Here is a 25,619-nt window from a genome sequence, read left to right as displayed (position 1 = left end):
CCCGCTGTGGCGAGGCTGATTACTTAATAATATGGTGATAAACACAACTATCAATCAAAGCTCCCGACAGGACTTACAATTCAGGAGAGATCAGCCAAAATAAGAGCTGCTGACTCTCTCATTGTGGGCACACAATGTGTGCGTGCGCGCGTGTGTGTGTGTGTGTGTGTGTGTGTGTGCGTGCGTGCGTGCGTGCGTGCGTGCGTGCGTGCGTGCGTGCGTGCGTGCGTGCGTGCTTGCTTGCGCGCGTGCGTGTGTGTGTATGTGTGTGTGTGCGTGCGTGCGTGCGTGCGTGTGTGTGTATGTGTGTCACACTTGCTCCAGTGAGTGGTGAGATTCCATGCACCAATGTTGTGATGTACAGAAACGAAACCCAAGGGGGATGAGTGTGAACTGAGAGTGCACGTTTATTTACACACAGCACAAGTACAGTAGCCTACCTACCAGTCCCCCAAAAACAACAGCTGCCGTGCGATCAGAATCAGAATGGCAGAAGGCCGTAGCTCTATGGTAAACAAAGACATCACATTTGACTAATCGACTGCGCCTGCACTGTTACATTCAGATTAAAAGTCCCAGAGACCTCAACATAATAGACAAAACGGTAGCTTCTTCCATAGAAAAAAAGTCATTCATTGATTCAGTATTACATACATCAATCACATTATTCAATTGACAATTCACAATAAGCTCATTTCTCCACATACAATGTAACATAATAATAAATAGTCCTGGAGGTCATAAAAGATACATGTGCATTCATTGTGCGGAATGTCACCTCCTAATAGAATTGACCAATTCAACAAATTCTCTCTGAGCTGACTGTAACCCAGACGTTCGTATTCCTATTGAATTAAAATGACATTGCATTTACATTTAGTAATTTAGCTGACGCTTTTACCCAAAGGGACTTACACGTTCTGTACGACAGGTCAGCAGGAAGGGCACAACTCTGGCAGCTAAGTAACAATGTTCATCAAACAGTGTTGAACTTGGGTGCTGCAGTCTTGAGTACATAGTAGTAGAGACAGATTGGCATAGTAGGTAGTAATATAGGCAAGGAAGATTATTTAGTAGCAAAGTGCATGATAGTAAAAGACTTTAATTGAAATTGATTGAAGAATTCGAGTTCAATCCGATTAGTCAATACATTTTTTACATATACCAAGAATTTGTCCTCTTGCATATAACCCATTCTAACTACTTAGGAGCGATGGGTGTCCATAGTTCAGCACCTGCGGACCCAGTTCTCCCAACTCCAGTCCGAATGCCAAGGGCGATGGCAGGAGTATGTACCTAGCTAGTATGCATGTCTTGTGTGGGAAGAAACCTATGGGAACATGGGGAGAACATGCAAACTCCACACAGGACCCCCCCCCCCCCCCCCCCCCCCCCTATCTGGGTCGAATCCACCGTCTTGCTGTGAAGCAACAGTGCTAACCACACATCACTGTCCCAACATATTGTGTATTCCCAGGGCCTTACAAGTATAAAAGGACCATGTAATCACATGTGAGAGAGTTCTGAAAGCAATCGTTTTATCAAGCTTCACTTTCACTATTTGTTGTTGTTGTCCTTGTTCTTGTTCTTCACAAAACAACTGCAACAGAATGACACTAGAATTTATTCAGTTTTACGTGAGATTTGGAAAGTATTGAGGATCATTTGAATCAAAACATTAATTCGGAATATTATTTTCTAACTGCAATGCTTCATTCAGTTGAATCAATCAGTTCAATCAGTTGAATAAAAAAATTATAATAACATACAATTATATAATGTTGTAACCTAATTGAAATAAAACACTGAATCAATGAAGACCACATGGATTTCAAAGTCATGGAGGAACACACACACATATATATACACAAACGCACACACATGCATGTGTGCGTGCACACACACTCTCACTCTTACACTCACACACACACACCCACCCACACACACACACACACACACACACACACACACACACACACACACACACACACACACACACAAACACACACATACACACACATGGCTCCATCTTGGTACGTAACTTTTGTATTTTCAGTTATTGCCACAATCAGAGTAAGCTATCCCTGGTCCACAGCCCGCCCCAGTATGAATGTTGCCGTTTCAATAAATCTATTGGTAGAAAATCCCTGCAGCATAAATTATGTTAAATACATTGTGAGTGTGTGAAAGGTAAATCACTGCGGCGCTGGGAGGCTGCTACTATTCTTCCTCACCTTGCCACTTTTAGCAGACCGTGGCTGATTTCCTTCCTTGCGTGACTCCGGAGCGTAAACACAGCCCCAGGGTGACTCATCACTATTTCTCACTTCCATGCTCTGATATAAACACACGAAGGGGTCAGAGGTCGTCTGAGGAGGTGTGTAGGGGGGGGAACGGCCGGTAACGTATGACTGGGTACAGGAGAGAGTACGTCTCTCTGTCCGACGAGACGTCCTCCATTATTCTCCGAGGAATTCACCGCTTCCTGTGGCCAAAGCCCACGCCAACCTGGAGGAAGAGGAGGGGTGGGGGGTGGGGGGGAGACAGTTAGAAAGTTAGCAAGAGAGAGAGACGGGGAAAGAACGACGGTTGGGATGATGGATCGCCCTCTTCGCCCGCACTGCGGCGAGAGGGAAAGAATGCAGTTAGGATGAGCGTGTTACTGTATCTCTATTGGCTCGAAGGAGGAGGCCCCGGGGCGAGAGAGAGAGAGAGAGAGAGGGAAGACGGGGCCAGAGGCGAGGCGGAGCGACTTGGGTTCCACTGTGTGGCATAAATTGACTTTATCCCGTTTCACGTGGTGGTGGATTGATTTATGAGTCATGAAAACCCTGTTTACATGCGCCTGCCAAGTTGCCTTTCGGGGCCGATTGGCACTTTGTTAAAATGGGATTTCTGAGAAAGGCCCGATCAGCACTTTGCCCCGTTAAGCTGTGTGTTAGCGGAGGCTAGTGGAGGTGGAAGGGGAGGGGATAGCTTTACTTGCCCCCCCCCCCCCCCCCCCCCCAGGCCTCAACCTGAAGAAGGGCCAAACACAATCCAACATCAATCTCTGGGCTGTCAGCCTGCACTCTGCCTGCCTTCCCAGCACCATTGTTATAGAGCAGACCAACGGAAAGAGGCCGGGAGCAGGTGGAAATGAAAAAGCCCTCTCACAGCTACAAGCTAACACTGTCTGGCTGCTGATACACGTCTGGATACACACATACACACACACACACACACACACACACACACACACACACACACACACACACACACACACACACACACACACATACACATACACATACACACACACACACACACACACACACACACACAGGGGCGGAGCTATAGGCGCGGCTGGGGAGGCAGCTGCCTTAGGGCCCGCCCACCGTCTGGCGGGAGGGGGGGCCCGGGCCCCGGGCCCCCCCTCCGGCCCCGGGCCCAGGCCCGGGACTGAATGGAGTTGCCGTTCGCGTGTGGGACTGGATCGAACACAACTGGTGGTAACGGCAACTGGGACTGGTGCGTTTGTTTTGATTCTAGGCTCCTCCCGTTTTGCCAGTACTGTGGTACGAGTACGACTGATAGCGTGTGGTTTAGGAACAGGGCGTTTTGCACAAATCCAGCGCTCCCTTTCCTTGGCTGTGACGTAGCCACGTAAATCTCACAAGCAGCGCGGAGGTGATATTTTTCTCTGATGTCGCGTTCACGTTACGTGGGAAGAATCGGAAGAATCAGCTTCCGACTGGGAAAAACCATTCACGTCAGCCTCCTAGTTGTAATTCCTACTAGGACATATGGGATTTTTTATAGACCCCGATATCTCCCACTTCGCGTCACGAATTGCGGAAGTATGGATGTGGGCGTTTTGATCGAGTCAATGCGTGAAGGCTTCCTAGTTGTAGCAACGAGATGTCCTCTGGTTCTTCCGCTTCTTCCCACGTAACGTGAACGCGGCATTGCAGCGCGGACGTAAACAACAAAGATGCCGTCGGTACTAGGAATAGTTTCAGAGGAAAAAGATCGCTTGCTATTTGTAATAAATGCAATGCAGAAGTTCCACGAGGAGGGAAAGGGGCAATAAGCTATAACACATCCAACATAATAAGTCACCTGAAACATCACCACCGCTACCATGGTGTATTAAAATCCGAAGACGCCGAGCAGCTAAAGGGGACATTTACCGAGGCGAGGACCAGCACAAAGTGTGGATATATTATGATTTAACAAGTCTTATCTGTCCAGGACGATGACAACATTATTGCAGGTAAGCTAACTAGTACTACTAACGTTATCACGCTAGCTTGGATGCTAACTAACGTAATGTGAATGAATGAATGAATGAATGAATGAAAACTTTATTTAACAGATTGCAGAATGGGTACAATACAGTACGGCTCGTTAAGGGGATGCAGACCAGAGAAAGACGTTTGTCTTGTTTACATCAGGGTCCCCCATTTTCAATTCATAGTGATCATAGAAAACATATACGTTACCACCTAGCCACAATCTATGGTATTTCTAGGTTACCACATGGGTGGCGCACGTGAACACTTTGTGAATTATGTGAGGGTGTATCATGATGATGGTAATTTGGCACTTAACGAACGTTACCTATCTCTTTGCCGTTTTGCATAGTGCACTGCATAGTACCAGAGATGACAAAAGTTATGTGGTAACATAGGTCGCATCACTGCCAGTAGTCGGCATATTACCCAATTCTGACTCTGGTATTAGTCAACTAACGTACTGTTAGCCAGCTACTGTAATAACGAAACTGAAATATCTAATGATGATAGTCAATCATAAAGACAGAAAACACTCTCATCACAGACAAGCTGGATCTGGCCAAATACCTAAACATGTCATGGTGAATGAATGAAAACTTTATTTAACAGATTGCAGAATGGGTACAATACAGTACAGCTCAATACATACAATTGTTAAGGGGATGCAGACCAGAGAAACACTTTCGTCTTGTTTACATCAGGGTCCCCCATTTTCAATTAATTATAACATAATGACATACAGATAGACAGTAGTGCTACATCTATACATGACATACCAGATTTGCAAATACAGTACTGTTTGTGATACGAAAAGAGTCCAGAAAAGAGAGTATATACATTTGACGTATTATTATTGTATTGTGATATGTTTTGTTTCATGTTGGATTTTTTTTTTTTTTTTTTTTAATAATACAATAAATATCGGGGGGGGGGGGGGCCCGAGCTGTCAATCTCGCCTCGGGGCCCGTGGGGCATTCCAACCGCCACTGCACACACACACACACACACACACACGCACAGCTACAAGCTAACACTGTCTGGCTGCTGATACACGTCTGGATATATACATACATAGGGTTGAGGTTGAGGATAAGGATAAGGATAAGGATAAGGATAAAGATAAAGATAAAGATAAAGATAAAGATAAAGATAAAGATAAAGATAAAGATAAAGATAAAGATAAGGATAAAGATAAAGATAAGGATAAAGTTAAAGATAAAGATAAGGATAAGGATAAGGATAAGGATAAGGATAAAGATAAAGATAAGGATAAAGTTAAAGATAAAGATAAAGATAAAGATAAGGATAAGGATAAAGATAAAAAGATAAAGATAAAGATAAAGATAAAGATAAGGATAAAGTTAAGGATAAAGATAAAGATAAAGATAAAGGTAAGGATAAGGATAAGGATAAAGATAAAGATAAAGATAAAGATAAAGCAAAGGATAAAGATAAGGATACGGATACGGATAAGGATAAAGATAAGGATAAAGCTAAAGATAAAGATAAAGATAAAGGTAAAGATAAAGGTAAAGATAAAGATAAGGATAAAGATAAAAAGATAAAGATAAGGATAAAGCTAAAGATAAAGATAAGGATAAAGGTAAGGATAAAGATAAGGATAAGGATAAGGATAAGGATAAGGATAAGGATAAGGATAAGGATAAGGATAAAGATAAGGATAAGGATATGGATATGGATAAGGTTAAGGATGATGATAAAGATATGGATAAGGATAAGGATAAGGATAAAGATAAAGATAAAGATAAGGATAAGGATAAGGGAAAGGGAAAGGGTAAGGATAAGGATAATGATATGGTTAACGATAAGGATGAGGTTAAGGTTAAGGATAAGGTTAAGGATGAGGTTAACACTTTCTGCGCCAATCACGAGTATACTCGTTACTGGCTGCCAGCAGTTGACCGCAGTTGTGCAGTTGAGTATACTCGTTATTAGATCGTTTAAAAAAAATCGATTTTAATATTCTATACACTCTCACCTCTGTGTTATCATTGGAACTCATTCTGAGACCTCGAGAGTGCAATGCCGGCCGAATCCTGCTAGGTGGCAGTATCGCCTACCCATTAAAACCTTATTTCACACTGTGTGTTACATTTTATTTGGACCCGGGCAAGTGAAGCACTTCATTGGAGCAACTTGGAACGCGTCCAGCACACTTGATGCATATTTTGTGCCATTTCAGGTCATAGACCCGATGGACATCAATACTGGAAATCGCGATCAGACAATTGGAATATTCATTTTGGAATAACTCCTAGAAAAGGTAAGGACTATATGACATCAATCCTACTTTGATCCTACAATGATTTCACATCGATCACAACGATCAACGTATGTAGTATTCAAAACGTATGCCGTTACGGGTGGCTGGGTAGCGCAGCGGACTAAGCGTCTGCCTACCACCGCAGAGACACTGGTATCGAATCCAGCGGTACCTCCGGCTTGGTCGGTCGTCCATACTAACCAATTGGCAGTGTTAGCGGGTGGGAAGCCGGCGGGGTGTGTATCCTGGTCGTTGTAAACAGCGACTCCTACAGGTCGGTCAGGTCGCCTGCTCAGCGAGGGAGGGAACTGGGGGAAGTAGTGTGAGCCTCCCACGCATTACGCTCCCCCAGTGAGAGTCCTCGCTGTCAGGTGAAAAGAAGCGGCTGGCTGACTCTGCATGTATCAGAGGGGACATGTGATAGTATCTATCAACCCTCCTTAGACCGGCAAGTGGGGGGCAAATGCGTGCAACAACCAGGAAGGGGAAGGGGGAATTGGCATAATGACTAAATTGGGATGGGAGAAAAATACAGAAAAAGGAGGAGAAAAAGTAGATAGAATTTTTTTTTTAAACGTATGACGTTGCTGACAATCAGAGCATCACAAAACGACCCCCCCCCCCCTTTGATGCCATAACATACACATAATAATACTTATTATACATTACATAATACCTATTACCTTTGGTTTAGAAATAATATCGTGTCCAGGCGAGCAACATGAACGACTTTCACAAAATGCACATAACGCTCCATAACTCAGCTTCCAGGAATTAGCCTGGATCACTCTGAAACTATACAATATTCACCATGGGATAACACACGAACATATACATGAAAAAATCTTTTTTACATATTGGACTACAAATAGTGTCTGTCAAATGAGCCGGACTATTTTCTCCATAGCTATAATATAGAATATACAATAGATGAAATTAGGCAATGGAAAGCTGGCGCTAGAGAGCAGAGATCAAGTCAAGTCAAGTCAAGAGTTTTATTTGTCACGGCATACAAGCATACAGTGAAATGCGAGGGGTCATGCCCGCAACGATTGTGCAATAATACAGTAATAAGATAGGATGAGAATAAGACATTTGTGCAATAATACAAGTAGTAAGAATAAGACATAACAGGTATATGTACATAAAGTTTACAAAAAGCATGGTAAGACATGCTAAGGTCCTGCGATAGTGCATACACTGTTAGCTACGGATGAGGCACTGGGGGTCTTATGTACACTAGTATACAATGCTATACTATACAATCTACAGTTATACTATGTGTCATTATGCTAGCTTGCTATATCCATCTGTTTACTATACAAGAACCACTCCCGTTCTTGTTTTTAAAGTGACCTTACATTGTGTAAAGTGACCGTTGAGTGTGAGCGTGTGCAGCATGTGTGTGTGTGTGTTCATGCTAAAGTGACTGCTAGTGTGTGAGCGTATACAGTGTGTGTGTTGTGTGTGTGCTCATGTGTGCTTGTGTGTGGAGAGTTCAGTGTTCAAGACTCTGATGGCCTGGGGGAAGAAGCTGAGCCGAAGTCTCTCTGTCCTAGTTGCTGGTGTTCGCAGGCGTTTGCCTGACCGCAGCAGCTTGAACAGGCTGTTGTGAGGGTCTTTCATTAATCTGCAGGCTCTGGATTTGCACCTTGCATGCAAAGTGTACTGTCAAGCCACGGTTTCTGGTGTGGGAAGACCCAAACCATTTTCATGGGGACAATGCTATCCGCTAGTCAGTGTTGGGCAGTAGCTAGCTACAAGTAGCGACGCTACATAGCTTAGCTCAGGGGTCAGCAACCTGCGGCTCCGGAGCCGCATGCAGCTCTTTAGCCAATCAGCTGCGCCTCCCTGGCCAAAATTTTTTTTTTTTTTTTTTTTTTTTTTTTCTCTTATTTTGGAGATCGATGTCATACTGTGGCACTGAAATGAAAAAATATTTCATCAACAAAAATATTTAGTCAACAAAAATATTTCATCAACTAAAATATACAGTACGTCACACCCCGCGCCTCTCCCTGCCGTCTGCAAGTGGCTAATCTTGAGTTTCCGACCCCCCAGTAAGCTAACCATGGATAAATCCAAAAAGGAAAGTCTGAGGAAAATAGAGGGTTTAATTCAGCATGGACAGATTAATTTGCTTTCACGTCTTTTTTCAAAGTGGACTACTTTTTATTTTATAAATGTTCCACAAATAAGGGAAGGACTCAAATATACCTGAATAGTTCAGGGTTTTATTTCAAAGTCGGTCTACAGACACCAGTGTTTTGTCTCCTCTTCTGTGTTTTATTTAAAAATAGGTCTACACAGCCAGTATTTGTTCTCCTCTTCATAAGAGTTTGAGGTTTCCCTTTGTTATAACAGGTAAAAACAGCAATAAAAAGTCAAAAAAATTATTTTCCATTAATGCAACAAACTGTGTGCTATAACTTAGTATAAAGTATAATAAATCGCAAATTACTTTGGGTACAGTATGCAATTGTCAGGTGTTTTATGCTAAATGTGGGGTATGCTTGAGGATATATAAAACGTTACACACTGTGTTCTCTTCATTTTAAGGGTAAATAGGTTGTGCGGCTCCCTGAGCATTTTATTTTGTGGGAGGGGGGAAAAGTGGCTTTTTTGATAGTAAAGGTTGCTGACTCCTGGCTTAGCTACAAACTGTACCAGGAAGTGAAAATCAAAACACAGACCACATGAACCAGTCCGCACGAAATGGCAGAGGCAGAGCGATTCAATGTTTCCAGTGAAACTGATGGCATTGATGAAGTTGACGTCCAGGACTTGTATCTCTCCATGGCCGTATCTGGCCGTATCTGCTCTCAACTTCCCACACGTCCAGCACTCATTTGAGAACACACATTCATGAAAAGCTTTACATAACCATTGTCAACTGTTCCCAAACAGCACACAAGTCAGTGCACTTTTTTGTCAACAGCTTTAACTAACAGATAGAGATAGCTGCTATCATGTTTCACTGTAGGCAGAAAATGAACAATATTATGGGGTGGGGAAAAGAAAAGGCAAACTAACATAAATACACACACTAAGAGGGAAAAGATCATCTAGAGAAGTGGTTCTCAACCTGTGGGTCAGGACCCCCAGGGGGGCTCCCCACATGATTTTGGGGGGGTCCCCAGATGACAGTGAAGTGACCATTTAAGGCCTTTTTTGTGAGTTACATATTTAAATACATTTGGTAATTTAGCTGACGCTTTTATTCAAAGCAACTTACAAATTGTGTACAACAAGTCAGCAGGAGCGGTACATATCTAGCAGCCAAGGATAAGTAGTATTGTTTGTCTAGCAGTGTCGAGCTTGAGTGTTATACTCTGAGTATATACTGTAGTAGTATAGACATATTAGCATAGTTGGTAGTAGTATAGACATGGTAGCATAATAGTAAAATGCAGTAAGAAAGTTATTATTAGTTAAAATTCAGATATTGAAGAAGTGTGTTTTTGGTTGATGAAAAATGGGCAGGTTTCAGCTAGGAGGGGGTATCAGGCAGCCAGAAGATGCAGAGTTTAGAGATAAATAATAAATAAAGATAGAATAGAAAAGAAAAAGACCATTACTGCATCAAAATGTATTCAAGTCATGGCACAAAAATGTGTTTGTTCTGTTCTATTGATGTCCGTTCATGTAAAGATGGATTTCGTTAATGTCTGTTTTGTGAGACAAATGTTTCTTGCACTTTTTCTTTGGCCAGGTTGTCATTTTGCTACTGTGGTTTGAGTTGAAACAGTAGTTTATCCTGTGCTGAAAAGTCTAGAGATAGTATATATTTTGGTGTTTGATTATTGTTTCACTGCCTTTTATTTATTACGTTTCCACAATTTTTTCCTTATACTTTATTAACATTTTGTACATAGTACCGCAAGGTACATTAATACAAGTTCATGTTAAAAGGATGACACAGAAAGCCAGACAGAGGGCTTGTTTCCAGTTTCAGTTTGTTTTATAATAAACAATCAAACTGAGAATTTTTTGCCTGCCTATTTGTTTGGTGGAAACTTGATCATGAAGTAAAAAAATAAATAAAAGAAAATTGTGCCGATGTAGCTAGCTATTTTTGCCATGTTCTTGTAGTGTAGCTTGCTAAATTTTTCTGGGGATAGCTTCCGTTGTAGTTGAGCTATATTTAATCGAGAGTAACTTGTAGTGTAGCTTACTACATTTTCCAAGTAGCTTGCCCATCACTGCCGCTAGTGTTGTTATAAAACTCACAACAACATCAGCAAACTCACTGACGCCACTGGAGCTCGCTTGAAGCATTCCCCAGTCGACATCATCAAGTGCGTCCTGTAGCGTTGCCTCTGATTGGTCGGACCACTTCTTTACCTCACGTGACACGACAGCGTCACGTGATCTCTGCCTGTATGCTGGGAGATGGCAGCTGGCTATGGCGTTGAATGAGTTAAGGTTAAGGATAAGTGTAAGAGCCAATTTACATGGTTGTAGTGCCATGTGTTATATTTTATGTATTTATGTTGATTTCTGCCTGTAGACAGCCATGCCTGCTATTGGTTTATGGCAGCAGTTCCCATTGCTCACCAGTAGGTGACTTACGTGGCTACTTAGTGGGTAATGGGACTGATGACAGCAGGTGCGTTTTGGTTATCGGCGGAGCCTAACAGTTTTTGACCGTCGTCACGTCACGTCACTTCGACACGTTGTTTGGTTATCGTTTTTTTGTAGTGTATAGTGTTTGTTTGTTCATATTAGCGTTGCCGTTTACTCATATCACAGGCAAATTGTGCTTTCGGTATTTATGAGGTAAATAAACCCATTTGGGGTATTATTGGAACGGACCTTGTGGACATTCATTCTTTCACCAGACGAGTACCCAACACGAGCAACAGACGTGTCAACTATATGTTTTAGCCGGTAGCAGCCTCCTCAAGGGCTTTATAGATTTATTGTTTTGTTAAGTCAAGTTGTCCCTTATAATAAGGTTAAGGATAAGGTTAAGGATAAGGTTATGGGTGAGGTTAAGGTTAAGGTTAAGGATAAGGATAAGGTTAAGGATGAGGTTAAGGATAAGGTTAAGGTTAAGGATGAGGATAAGGATAAGGATATGGATAAGGTTAAGGTTAAGGATGAGGATAAGGATAAGGATAAGGATATGGATAAGGATAAGGTTAAGGATAAATGCTCAATGAAGAAACCCGAGCCCATTGCCAAAGGAGAAATTCAGAAAAATAGGAAATCTGAAATGACTCAACAGTTGTGCTGTGGAACACGTTTAGCATTACCAACTTCAAAAGATCCAGCACCCTTTGATGCAAGCTCCAGGGGCCTGTTGCACAAAACACCATAAGTTGTCTCTTTGAGTATTTACACTCAAAGAGACACTTAGGCTTAATTTCTGCCGAGGCTGAGGGTCTTACTTAACACATTCCCTGCCACGCAATTTGAGCATCTTATACCATTCTCTGCCAGCACTGTACGTTTATGGAGATGTTCACCTTCTTTGCAGGGCTATAACTTTTTAAATTGTATTGCTAAATTGACATTACTATGGCCCATTCAACATCGATTATCTATCGTTCAGGATGTAGGAACGTTTAACTTTTTCATTCATACATTCATACGAAAATACCGTCTAGAATATAAATATGTTTTTATCGTTTTCTGCAGTAATTCCTAGAATGTGAGATATAGGCATAAACGCATATATAGATTATCAAATGCCGTTTGTTGCCGATCCACGCTATATAAAAAATTTCAACTGTACATGATCCTAAACGTTATGACTGATCATGCGCGGATGAACGGAGAGGGGGGGGGTCGTTTATAATTCCGTGATCGTCGTTAAATGCTTTATGTAGTATGGGTGATATATTGATCAGAGCAGTTTGCATGGATAATAATAAACAAACAGGCTGAAAGTAACGTCAGCGTCCTCTTACCGTTCGACGATGAGACTGGAGGAAAAAGATCCCACTTATTTGACGGCGATCGCCGAAATCCATTTCCGGTTTGTATAATCATAATACACGGCCAAATCGTATCGATTATTGCATTATGGCAGCGATCGCTACACATGAACGTGTGTATACAGTCCCGCAACAATATGCGAGTGGCCGGACGCATTTCGGAGACGCACCGAGATCGACTCGTCCATTTCCGGTTTGGCAACTCGCCGATCATCCACCAGGGGGCAGTATTGAAGCGTTGCAGAGTTGTGCCGGCTCACACTGCATCAGACCAGGCTCCGTGAGGGAAATATGAATAACATGGCGAAAAAATTAAATATGATCTCAATAACGTCGTACGCCGTGGATTGGCAGAATTAGCATGAACTTGAAACACGTTGTACGAAGTTTTTGGCGCAGGATGTGTTAAGAGTGTTGCACAGAATCACTTAAATGGTTCCCTTAGTTAAGGAAAAACACTAAGGCATTTACTGCAGAACAATTGTACAGTTTCCACAGAGACTGCTCCTGTACGCCCGGCTCTGTGCGCTTGTGATAGCCTCACCTGTATCGTCTCACAAAGTTATACAGTAAAGCATCGCAGAAGAAAAAGAAAGCAAGAAAACCAAATTGGTCAGAGGAGGAAAACACTACTATTGGAGGAATACAATGAAAGCCAGCTCAAACTGGAAAGTAAAGTTGATTAGCAAATAATAGAAAACAAAAAACAAAGTATGTGGGAGGAAACATTCTTCTGGGGATGAGTGCATTTTCTTCATTCATCTCCATAAACTCATGCAACTCATGTTGCACTTAATATCAAGTCAGACGTTTTCTTTCCTTACTTCAGTTGCTACTGTAAGGTCTTCTGTGTAACAGTTCAACTAACGTTGAGGGACTCCGGACCTTAAGTGAACATTTTAAGGAAACCTTAAGGAAAAGACTTCAGGGTGTTTTGTGCAACCTGTTATATTTTAAGAAAACCTTAACCCAGATTTTGAGGTGTTTTGTGCAAACGCCGCCAGGTATTGACCAGTGGTGCAGTCGTAATATGGGCCAAGGCCAAACGCCACGTGCACGCGCGCTCCCGCGCATACATGTCTCTCTCCTCTTTCATGAGTCGGAGCTGGGGACGAGACGGGCGGTCTTTTGTCACATAACACACGCCCAACACTCCACACACACACACGCACACACACACACACACACACACACACACACACACACACACACACACACACACACACACACACACACACACACACACACACACACACACACACACACACACACACACACACACACACACACACACACACACACACACACACACACACACACACACACACACACACACACACACACACACACACACACACACACACTTTGCATAATAATAGGATGCGCGCACTTCTGACGTAGCCTAAACGTTGTTTGACCGCGTATGCCCACCACTGCATCGCCGGTATTGACAATACTGATGCTAAATAACAACACACTGACACTTGGCCCGTAATGGCCACTGAACCAACAGAGTAGATATAGACGGTGAGAGCCAGCATATCAAAGGGGGCACCTCCCTTCACTGGCGTTTCATTGAGTTAGGCCCACGATACCTCAAGGAGGCTCAACAGTTACTGTCCCAGAACCACCCCCTTTCCATACCTGCTTCCACAGCCTATACATGCCATAACAACACAATGACATTGTACAGTGAGCTCTGCTAGAAGATAGATGTACATTTTCCACCGCAGTATTCTCTCCACTAAGCCCTCGCTTGTTGCTCTTCCACCATCACTCCTCTCCCTGATCCGCTCCCTTCCTCCGTTTCAGCCTCTGCCTGGTCTCCTCATTCCCCTCTCCCACTGTCTCTCCCTCCTCTCCCTCTTCTTCCCTCACCCTCCTCTCCTCTTTGGTTAAAATCACAGGCTAGTGTCACATGATGCCTGATGGTGTGTGATGCTTCGCTGGGACCCCCCTCTGCTCAGGAAATGCTCCGGGCCTTTTTCCCACCCTAGCCTTCCGCTGTGGAGAGCCGGGCATTACAACTGAATCCAGTTACCATCCCAAAAAGCATTCCTGACTGATTCCAACCACTGGCTGGCCATGGTTTCCCATAGAGACAATGAGGATATGATGATGCCCTCATGTCAGACCCCGAGACAGCCTCGGAGTATCATGTTGTCAACTGCAGCGCTGTTTATGGCAGAACAGAAGGGTTTAAGCTCCACAATAGGTAATTATACCAGGCCCACTCACCCCCCCCCCCCCTCCCCTTCCCAACCCCACTACCCCAAGCCACCTCCCCTGAGGTCAAGTGGTTTGTCTGTGGGTTCTGTACAGATTAAAAATAGCCAAACCATCTCAGACAAAATCAGCAGGAAAGACCAGGCAGGAATGTGGACCCAAGTGTAGGCAGTAGACGAGGAGGCAGATAACGAGGGGACGCAACAATGAGTGTATTTAACCATTTCACCACCACACTACCAAAGGGTTAACTGTCTGTAGTGTGGTAGTGAAAGGGTTAACCTGCTGTAATGTGGTAGTGAAATGGTTAATGATGAAGGGGGCAGGCAGGTACAGGATGAGTAGAGGGAAGTACTAACTAGCTTCACTGGCAGATAACAGCCAAACAAATAACTACTGTAAGCAGCGTAACGGCAGGAACACCGGGGAACACAGACTGGCGAACAAGCACCGACTTGGCGAAGACAACACAAGCACCGACTTGGGGAACACAGACTGGCGAACAAGCACCGACTTGGCGAAGACAACACAAGCACCGACTTGGCGAAGACAACACAAGCACCGACTTGGGGAAGACAACACAAGCACTGACTTGGGGAAGACAACACAAGCACCGACTTGGCGAAGACAACACAAGCACCGACTTGGCGAAGACAACACAAGCACCGACTTGGCGAAGACAACACAAGCACCGACTTGGCGAAGACAACACAAGCACCGACTTGGGGAAGACAACACAAGCCCCGACTTGCCGAAGACAACACAAGCACCGACTTGGCGAAGACAACACAAGCACCGACTTGGCGAAGACAACACAAGCACCGACTTGGCGAAGACAACACAAGCACCGACTTGGCGAAGACAACACAAGCACCGACTTGGCGAAGACAACACAAGCACCGACTTGGCGAAGACAACACAAGCACCGACTTGGCGAAGACAACACAAGCACCGACTTGGCGAAGACAACACAAGCACCGACTTGGCGAAGACAACACAAGCACCGACTTGGGGAAGACAACACAAGCCCCGACTTGGGGAAGACAACACAAGCCCCGACTTGGCGAAGACAACACAAGCACCGACTTGGGGAAGACAACACAAGCACCGACTTGGGGAAGACAACACAAGCACCGACTTGGGGAAGACAACACAAGCCCCGACTTGGGGAAGACAACACAAGCACCGACTTGGGGAAGACAACACAAGCCCCGACTTGGCGAAGACAACACAAGCACCGACTTGGCGAAGACAACACAAGCACCGACTTGGGGAAGACAACACAAGCACCGACTTGGGGAAGACAACACAAGCACCGACTTGGGGAAGACAACACAAGCACCGACTTGGGGAACACAGACTGGCGAACAAGCACCGACTTGGCGAAGACAACACAAGCACCGACTTGGCGAAGACAACACAAGCACCGACTTGGGGAAGACAACACAAGCACTGACTTGGGGAAGACAACACAAGCACCGACTTGGCGAAGACAACACAAGCACCGACTTGGCGAAGACAACACAAGCACCGACTTGGCGAAGACAACACAAGCACCGACTTGGGGAAGACAACACAAGCCCCGACTTGCCGAAGACAACACAAGCACCGACTTGGCGAAGACAACACAAGCACCGACTTGGCGAAGACAACACAAGCACCGACTTGGCGAAGACAACACAAGCACCGACTTGGCGAAGACAACACAAGCACCGACTTGGCGAAGACAACACAAGCACCGACTTGGCGAAGACAACACAAGCACCGACTTGGCGAAGACAACACAAGCACCGACTTGGCGAAGACAACACAAGCACCGACTTGGGGAAGACAACACAAGCCCCGACTTGGGGAAGACAACACAAGCCCCGACTTGGCGAAGACAACACAAGCACCGACTTGGGGAAGACAACACAAGCACCGACTTGGGGAAGACAACACAAGCACCGACTTGGGGAAGACAACACAAGCCCCGACTTGGGGAAGACAACACAAGCACCGACTTGGGGAAGACAACACAAGCCCCGACTTGGCGAAGACAACACAAGCACCGACTTGGCGAAGACAACACAAGCACCGACTTGGGGAAGACAACACAAGCACCGACTTGGGGAAGACAACACAAGCACCGACTTGGGGAAGACAACACAAGCACCGACTTGGGGAAGACAACACAAGCACCGACTTGGGGAAGACAACACAAGCACCGACTTGGGGAAGACAACACAAGAAAATTAAAATTAAAATCTAACCCTAACTAACCTTACTGTCATGCACTTGTCCTAATAAACTAACATACACTCAACACTTTGATGAACATTGTTACTCAGCTGATAGAGTTGTGCCCTTCCTGATGACTTGTCGTACAGAACTTGTAAGTCGCTTTGGATAAAAGCGTCAGCTAAATGACTAAATTGTAAAATGTAAATGTAAGTACAAAAGGTTAATAATGACTGATTGAAGCCAGCTGGTGATACACAGTGAGATTGAACCGCGTGTGGGGGGACGCGCAGGGACATCTGCTGGGTCTGCAGGGGAAAAACACGAGGAGAGAGATACTAGGGGAGAGCAGGGGGAGACGGGGGGGGTCGTAGAGGAGCTGGACGTCACAGCCGTGACACTGCGCGGGACATGGAACACACATAGCACACAAATGACATCTCCCATTGTTGTGCACTGTTTGGGAATTCTTAATTGCTTTTTCCGAAGCAGCTCGCCACAGGAAAATCCCCCTTCAGAGGGAAGAGAAGGAGAGTCAGTGGGCTGTGCGTAAACACCATAGATGTTATGTAAACACAATGTAAACAAGCTCATATAAACCCATGTTGCCCCATATGCACCCATCAAACTGCCCCCCCCCCCCCCCCCCCCGCAGGACGAGAGCCGCTAACCTGAAGCAAAGCCGCCTGTGGCCTGCGCCTCATGCCCTCCCTCTCCCTCTGCTGTGTTCTCCAGTGGTTTCTGCTTCGACTAGTGATGTCTCCCACCCTGCATCAGAGATAAAACCACCACGGACTGGTCGTGGGTGGTGTGTGCGTGTGCGTGCGCGCGTGCGTGTGCGTGTGTGTGTGTGTGTGTGTGTGTGTGTGTGCGTGCGTGCAGGGATGCAGGGTGGGGGACGCCAGGGAGGAGCCCAGAGCCCACTCACTGTGTGGGGCATGCAGGCTGCAGAGAGGAGAGGCCCCCGTGGCAGAGTGCAGCACGGCTGTGAGATAAAGCAGCACTATACCCCCGAGGTGGGCTTCGAGGTGTTCCACGGGGGTCCGCAGCAAAGACAAGGAATAGTTTAATTACGATTATATTCTGTAGTGTGTATAGAATTAAATAACACAGTCGTTTATTAAATGTATATACACGCGTGAAGCGTTTGATCATATAGGTTTCACTCTCCGCACTGTATAGAGTCCAGAAATAAGCAGTTCTGTACTAAATCATACCTCATAACAACAAACAAGTCCTCTCAGATGAGGGCCCGGCCTGTGAGAAACACTCATCTGCAGGTGGGGTCTGTGGCCTAAAGCATACATGGCATTATTATTATTATTATTATTATTATTATTATTATTATTATTATTATTTATTATTATTATTATTATTATTATTATTATTATTATTATTATTATTATTATTATTATTATTATTATTATTATTATTATTATTATTATTATTATTATTATTATTAGTAGTAGTAGTAGTATTATTATTATTAAACTGCAATAGCATATAATGATGCATTTAGAATCCTCCTTAACCTCCCAAGATGTACTAGTGCAAGCTATATTTGTTTGTGACCCCACAGTCCATGCTCTGCTGAGAACTTGATGTTTAAATTTATGTGGCGACTATTAGAGTAAAAAAACAGGATAACACTGATTACTGCTGTCAAACAAAGCGACACAAGGTACTCCTCTGGTTTGTGGAAACATTGGAATCGATGCCTTTATGTATTTTAATCTGTGTTGTTGTCCTTTTTTCTTTTTTGTATCGTTGTGTATGGCCCTTGAGTCTGGAATAAAGTCTTCGTCGTCATCATCATCATCATCATCATCATCATCATCATCATCATCATCATTATTATTATTATTCATAGCATGAAGCCATGAAAAGGTTTTGGAACACCTGAGATAAGACTCCAAAGAAATGGATTAGGGACGACAATAGTCTCATCTCCGTGCGTTGCTGGAGGCAAGATTATACTGATGTTCACACCATACCTTATCATTAGCACCCGCTGTCAGTCACACACACAGCTGAAATAGACACACACAGCTGAAATACAGAGAAATAAATTCAGACATGAATAATTTCCTTACTTTATGAATAAATCCTGCTTTGTCTGGGACTTAGACACTTGGCTAAAAATAAACCAACCCTTATTTAGCTCAAAGCAAGCAACCGAGCAAGTAATGTAAAAATAATCATTTCAATTATACAAGTTAACTTCTTGTGTATTTAAATTAAGTTTTCATCCAAGATATATATAGGCTGATATATGATATAATACTATCATATAATATAATATAATATAATATAATATAATATAATATAATATAAAGCTTCATTCTATTTTACAAATACTATTTTTAGGAGGCCTATTTTTAGGTTTAGGCCTTCGGATATAGGTATAACCTAATAAATGTGTAATAATATATAAGCACTACTTTTAAGCACTTACCTTTTTAAGAGTGTATATATATGTGTAACTTTTATATAAATGTTTTGTAGGAGCTCTATCTCGTTTTGCATTAAGAACATTATATTACGCAATGCCTTATGACCCGCTCATGCCTGCATGTGTCTGAATGACATTTCATTGCATGCTTCCATTGTTTAGATGCGTATTTGTTGCATATAATATTATCTGGAAAACGGGCTGTCAGTTTGTGGGTTAAATGCTAACTGTGATGGAACATTTTAACATTTGCACTGCAAGAGCTCATGACCACATTTGGACAGTTTGGAGTTTGTGAAACTTCTGGACCTGCCAAATCCTCACCACTCCTTCTGCCCCATCAAATCATGCTGTAAACCGAGCGCGTGTGATCATCACAAAATAAACCAAGAGGAATTTTACATATCCCTTTATTCACGTTTGTATTGCCTGAAGGGCATGTTTCCGTTTCAAAATAAAGGCTGTCAAAAGGAGTCCGATTATTATTATTTTTTTTTTAAACATGACTTTCATTTCAGCATGTAAGTAACGAACTGCAGAATGCGGAACCGTGGCCCATAGACTGATTGTTTCAGCGTCGTCGTATCGTTTGACACTGGGCTCCAGCAGCAGAGACTGCCCGGTGAGCAGGCCTCTGTACAGTAATGAGACCATGGGAAGCACATAATAAAGCTGCTAACAAAATGACTCATAATATGCGTGTGAACATGGTGCAGAGCATCTTCTCCAGACACATAAACAAATAGATATTCCAGAAGGGCAATATATATACGATAGGTCCCAACTTGGGAATCAATAAAGGAATACCTTATCTTATCTTATCTTATCTTATCTTATCTTAAAGGGTGGTTTGACTTTGTCAAATACTATATGATAATTGGGCTGTTGTAATGTATAAATACATGATTTAGGTATACGACTGTATTCGTTAAAGGGGGCGTTCTGACAAATCATTACCAGTTATTCGATAACTTGAAGCCTTGAAATCATATTATCTCAGATAAACACAATTAAAATAGACCGGATCTATAGACTATAGTCATTTGATAGGCTACTTCCTGAAAATCAATCAAACAGTGCAAAACATTTAGTCTTTTAGTACAAAGGAAAGGCTGCACCAATGTTGGCATAGTTACGAGGCCTTATCACCCTGATATCCAATGAAGATCAAAGCAGCCTTACTGCTAAATTATAATGTGCGTTTTTCCTCTGCATAATTGTATCAATCTGAAATGATTTATATTAAATATGTATTTTTGTATACTAAATATATACAATTGACTGGTAAAATGGTGGCCTATATAGCTGTGAGCTGCAAACGCCGTGCGTGAGAATGATCGTGACCTTATCATCCTTGTCTGTTTGTGTTGTTTGTCTGTTGTTTGTCTTACACCCGCCCCGTAAAGCGACTTGGAGTTCTAGAAAAGCACTATATAGCCCCATTTATTATTATTGTTATTATTATGATTCTTGTTGTTGTTATTATTATTAATAGTAGTATTATTAGTAGTAGTATTATTATTATAAATCAGGGGGGGGGGAAAGGTAATCACGCTATTGTTGTTTGTGTCGGAAATTAGGTGAATAAGTGCCTTCCTGTCGCTTGCCTGTTCCTCCACGATTGCAGTCAATACTCAATACCCACCTTCCAAGCAGCAGCATTACGGCGTTGATACTGGCATGCACAGTTAACATTATAGACATTTAATTAAAATCGTGAGAATGGCATTACAAAGACATTAGGGCTTTAGGCAATGGGGCTTTGTGCCAAAATGACTCCTATTAGTGCGCCTTTACGCATCCTGGCGCGCCTTGGAGGTCCGGTGACTATAGATCTATCCAAGAGAATTAAAAAGTCGTACAGCGCAATTCTGGTGCTGTTGATGACTTGAAAGGGTGGGGCCCATCGAATACAGTTCAGATCCGTGGAGCGACCCAAATGCGCGCAATCAGCGGTCTGCTAGCAATCCCGTCCTTTCTCGTTCACATAAACACCAGTTGAACAAAAATATACACGGCCACCTACAGCGCCAGGGAAAGTGATGAGGGGGTGCCCACCTCGACATTATGCTGTTTTCAATTAAAACGACAAAGTTGGATGACCTATAGAGTCGAGACAAATAGATCCAACTGATATGCTTCTGTTATTTATGTGTCGCGTTTGGACAATGTGGGGCAGACAAAGGGTGGCGTTCATTTCAACGCATTTTAATTGAAAACGGTCGATGAAAAAACAGGTTTATATAGTGTATAAAACAAGCTACCTGTATAAGTTAATCAAGAAGGTGATATATATAGGCTCTATAAATGACTATATCCTTGTCCAGACTTCAGACTACAACCTTTACACAAGTACATTCTGCCAACACCAGCGATACAGACAAGCTTTATAGCCATATTTATACTTGGTTTTCTGGGGGAGTATAAGCTATTCCTGTGTAAAACTGATTCAGTTGGCCTACACTATACTTGGATCTGACGTATACAGGTAAGTGTTGCCTCTGGGCGAGGTCCCCTTCACATTTTCTATTAATAAACCTATACAGTATATAACAGCATCATGTGTCATTATGTAGAAAAAAACAAATTAAAAACGTGTTGTCTAATCTTATTATGCACTCCAAGTGAATCCCTTGAGTTTGGCAGCATTTGCAGATGACTGCCGGGGAGTGTATCCCTTAGCTGGCTTTGTTGTATATATATATATATATATATTTATAATTATATTTAAGCATGTTATGTATTTAACATGTAAAGAAAAGAGTAACGACGCGTAACTAAGTCTAACTGTATAGATTGTTTCCTCTGGACCTTTAGAATAATATAGTGTTTCTTATTAGAAATGTGATTATTAGTTTTATTTTATATTTTAAGCAAATGTAACCACGTTCTTATTCGTTATGAGAACAGCCATAATAATTCCTATTTATATAATGTATTGACATCAATATGACACCATGAGTTACAAATACAATTTTAACAAAAGACACAACCAAATGTGTGTGAGAATGAGGAGAAAAACTGAAAACCATAAGTTGTTCAATATAATATATAGGATTATAGACCATGAATAATATTAATATGAATGTGAATATGAACAATAACAACACCATTAATAACAATAACAACAATAATATAATATGATATAATAAACATGATATAATAATATAATAGTAATAATAATAATAATATTCATAATAATAATAATAATATAATGATGAATGGTTAAAAAGCTTCAATTTCAATTTCAAGTTCAAGTCGGTTGAACTGGTGGCCCACAGCAGCAGTTATCTCTTTGATCGATCAGTCTGTCAGAAGGTTCGCCAGACAGACAGCTGCTGCCCCCTCTCCGGCTCGACTCCATCACCAAGTTGGGCAAAGCCGCAAAGGGGTTCGTTGTCAAGACCGTCATTTCAATTTCGAAAGAAAATGAAACAGCATTAATGTCAAATGAAAATCTCATGCAATTCACCAGAGACGTTGAGCTGTTTGCAGTCCTATATATGTTATTACAATTCTCTCCATCCCATAGAGCTGTGGGCAGGTGGTGTCAAATTAGAAAGAGCGCGTATGCTGGTGGTCTGAAGGCTTCAGTTAGGCCTAATTAGCATGGATGTGCAATAATATTGCAATAGCTATCATCAATTTCCTAAATAAAGTGCTATGACGTATAGCCTGTGGCTCCCTCAAATAAACAATATCTTCCATAAACACATGAACTCTGCAAAGGTGCAATTTTGTGATGATAAAAAACAAAATGTATATAGACCTATGATGAGACCAAAGTAGTAAATCATCTTCCTCGGTTATTTCGGCTGAGGTCCACATAGGGGAAACAAAGTATATGATCTAATGTTATTCATATTGAATTTACATTATATGACACTATAGCCTGACTTGACTGGGCGAAAAAAACAATATACGGTATGTAGCCTTGCATTATCTTCACATGGTCCACCCACAATAGGTCATGTCGTGGGCTGAAGGCCCGATGCGACCCTGCGTTCTGCGGTGTCCCTCCACCTAAGTGGCCGAGCATTCCTGAGGATGCACTGCTGTCAAATATTTCATTATAGGACGTCATGGAAAATGTGAATTCAACGACGATGGAGCAACTGGGAAGCTATTAGCGCGGGATGGGGTAAACGTCCTGGTAATGACGAATTAAAAGACAGTGGCCTTTATAGCACATAAATCTGCAGTTTTATAGTAACCATGACCCTATCCTCCCCCTTTAAATGCGACTCGTTTTTCGATAAGCTGCCCACCCCACGACAACCATGCACGATACAATTCCTAACGGGGTCGGATTTCTCCATTGAGCGCTTATCTTTATCATTAGGGGGGGCACAAGTATCTTTTATAAACTCCAAAAACAACTGAAAACATCCAACAGAGACAAGCTGTTGGAAACAGTAAAACAGAAACGATCTAATGGTGCCAATCACACCGAGGGTAATATAATTTCAAAAACACAAAATTAAATGATGCAGACATATTGACAGAGGGGAACCCATAATAGTGTATTCCAGAGTCTGCTGTAGGCCTATAACCTTTGTGGAAAATGCTAATAACTATGTAAACATCGGCAGTGGACATTTGTTTTGCAGAGGGTAAGTAAAATACATGATATATGGAGTTGAAGCGTGAGTGGAGACGGTATGGCGTGTTTCAACAAGTGCGCGCTTCACGGAATGAAGTCATCAACGTAATTAAACGCAGTGGGGAGAGACGGGAGCGCGCCTGCCCCCTCTGCGCGCTGGGTGGTCCCCGGGCCGTAGCTGATAAATGCATGGGCCTCATTCCAAGCGAGTGCCCGTGTATAGGAGCCGGTTAAAACAATAGTACTACATACTATATAAATGTATTGACTTGGGTTTCATTCCGCTGCGATAGCAAGTGGCATCGCTGCCTATATAGGCGACTCATTTTAACCATGGTTGACTATGCATATTTCTATATCTTCAAGTTCAAGTTTCAAGTTTTGTTTTATTTGTCACATATATATAACATGATTGGTTCTGTATTAGCCCCCTGAGAATGTGTTACATACAGTAATCTTCAGTAAAGTAATCAGTATCTAGTATATTATCATAAATCATGTGTTTTTCCTCGGTGGAAAAACGTCAGAAGGATATACTGCTCAGACCGATTGTTAGGTGATCATCAATACCTGTTATATAAGCTAGTTAATTTCTATTACGAATTTCAACATCAACATCTTCCCTCAAATAACATAAACATGCTGTTGGCATGTCGTTATCATTCCGTCGAGCTACATAAGCTCGGTTCTTCACTTTTACGCACATGCTTTTACGCAAAGTCCCCAAACGCCTATTTTGAATTATGTGACTTCAAGCACATGCCGCGGATATTACATTGAAAACATGGCCATTATTTGTGGACCGGTATGTTGTGTATGTGAATATTTGAAGACATAATACGGTACTCGAGTACTTTAAGGCTATTAGTCATTATTTAAGTCTATTATTTATCGAGCAATAGCGGTAATATATAGAACAAACCCCGCAGATATTAGATGGGGATACTGTTCGAAGCGCAACAGCACCACGGGCAAAGGGTTGCAGCTCTTATAATCTCAGGGGAACAATGAACAAACGACTGTCAACAGTTTTGAGGCGGACTGGTCTGGCAGTCTTTCACTAAACTTTGCACATAAACTAATAATAGCTTGGAGAGAAATAAAACTAAAATGAGAATGCTGGCGAAATGTTAGAAACCTTCACCGTTGAATGTAATCAATTAATAAGACGTTATATGAATTAATAATGTTAACTTCCCATAAATTAGCTATCAAACGACCCTGCCATCGTTTTGATCATCATATCAGCAGCACTCACTCGCGGAGAAGCCTTCAATATTCGTCTTCCATATTTGTCCAAATCGCATATTCGGCATAAAAACTCAATCCCCAGAGACCGTGCAGCTGCTAACATTCTGAACGAAATACCGAGCTCTGTCGCTTACCTTTACCAGAGGACTGTTCCGATGGGCGAACATATTGTGTGCGTCGATCTGAAGTCTCCATCCGAGTTTCTCTGCTCAGAATTCGGCAGGGCGTTCAGTCCTCTCCCCTGGCGCCCCGGTACATATAATCACTGCATCATGCAATACATAATAGCCTGTTGTTGCATTCATGTTAAAAAGCTGCAGTGTCTTCACAAGACGCCGCGACTAGTACGAACATATTGCATCAG

General features: G+C 42.7%; 1 long non-coding RNA gene across 1 annotated transcript; it reads right to left on the bottom strand.

The window, feature by feature from the left end:
- Positions 1 to 1,408: 1,408 nt before the first annotated feature.
- LOC311247412 lies at positions 1,409 to 25,619 on the bottom strand. Its single transcript, XR_014620844.1, has 3 exons — positions 25,390 to 25,619; positions 2,235 to 2,508; positions 1,409 to 1,600 (listed from the first exon to the last, which is right to left on the bottom strand). It is a non-coding gene; the product is annotated as an uncharacterized lncRNA (long non-coding RNA).

Source organism: Notolepis coatsorum, assembly GCF_963971535.1.
Source record: "Notolepis coatsorum genome assembly, chromosome: 20".
Classification (NCBI taxonomy): domain Eukaryota; kingdom Metazoa; phylum Chordata; class Actinopteri; order Aulopiformes; family Paralepididae; genus Notolepis; species Notolepis coatsorum.
The sequence above is the reverse complement of the archived record's forward strand: the minus strand, read 5'-3'. Positions and strand labels throughout refer to the sequence as shown.